Below are 1,546 nucleotides of genomic sequence, written 5' to 3' on the forward strand. Positions count from 1 at the left end.
ATCATAATATAATGCTTGATCGACTGATGTTAATAGTGTACATTCAGATATTTAAGAAGCTGTGCCAAGATAAGCTAATTTGGTGGAATCATATAGTAGTATACTACATTGTATATATATATATATATATATATATATATATATATCACTTACTGCCCAATTTTGTCCAACAAAACAATACATATTAAAGGCTATGAAAACAAATAAAGTGAATTTAACCAGCCTTTATATTATGAATGTAATGTAAGAATGTAAGCCTTTATATTGTGTGCAAAAAAGGGTTAAAATCACATTTCATTCTAACATTGTAACATTGCAATCTTTTGGCCTCCAACGATTATGAAAATACAGTAATTGAGATCAAACGATTATTGCGCCCCATTCTGTCCCCTTTCCCGCATTGCGCGTTCACTCCTCCATAAAAGCCCAATTTCACATGCAAATCGATAAAATCATGAAACGCGACTTTTGCAAAAAGGGATGTGCTTGATTTATTGAAGTGTATTGATTATTTATTCATGTTTTTAAACACGGGAAAGAGAACTTGCGCTGTTCCCAAGCGGCAACCTCCCGCTCTCCCTCGTGAAGCCAACACGGAAGTGACTTAAACTGTAATTTGTCAACTGGCCGCAAAAGTGAGTCAATCCCATAGACTCCCCATGTTAAAATGCCCAACTTTACAGCAGAAAAAAACATGCTTAAAGCCTGGTTCAAAAAATTATTTTGGTCTATATAGCTAATTTTGCCCTTCATAACTGTGAGGGGGTGAATTTTTATTATAACTCATCCGTTTAAATTATATTAAAGGGGTCATATGATGCGATTTCAAGTTTTCCTTTCCTGCCAAGATGGCGACAGCCGCCTCCACCCACTCTGAGCTTCAAAAACGCTCTTCAGAAACCTACGGGTGACGTCACGGACACTACGTCCATGTTTTTATACAGTCTATGGCTGTTCCTCAGGAGGATTTATGTGCCTGCGCTAAGAGACGGAACAGACATGTAAAGTCATCTTTTAGTTTAAAGTGCGCGCCTTAACGGTCAAATACATGCAAAAATGTGTCAAAATGTAGCGCTTAGCAGGGCTCCAAACAAAACAAACGAGTAAGGAGCCATTGGCTTCTATAAGAAAAACATTTTAGGCGCCAAATAATTTTTTTAGGTGCCACAGAATAAACGTGTTTTATTTATTTTATTATTACTTTTTAACATTTCAATCATACTTTCATGTGTTTATGTCTCATCTTTTCTTGAATTTATCAGCATTTTAATCGATCTTGTAGATGACCTGGGAACTAGGGCTGCACGATAAATCGAAATGGAATCGAAATCTCGATTCGACAGAAGCTGCGATTGTCATGCGTTAGGGCTGCACGATAAATCGCATGCGATATTTAATGCGCATCTTGTCAGAAAGCCGGTTCTGTAATCAGCGGTAAATCTCCATCACGTGCGGGCTTTCACATGGAGCAGCATTAACTACACAGAGCCGTTGTTCACTGACGAGCTGCGCAAAAAATCGCGCGAATATGAACGTGGTTTTGCGC

The sequence above is a fragment of the Sinocyclocheilus rhinocerous genome, unplaced genomic scaffold (genome assembly GCF_001515625.1).
Source record: "Sinocyclocheilus rhinocerous isolate Xijiao unplaced genomic scaffold, SAMN03320098_v1.1 scaffold2297, whole genome shotgun sequence".
Lineage (NCBI taxonomy): Eukaryota > Metazoa > Chordata > Actinopteri > Cypriniformes > Cyprinidae > Sinocyclocheilus > Sinocyclocheilus rhinocerous.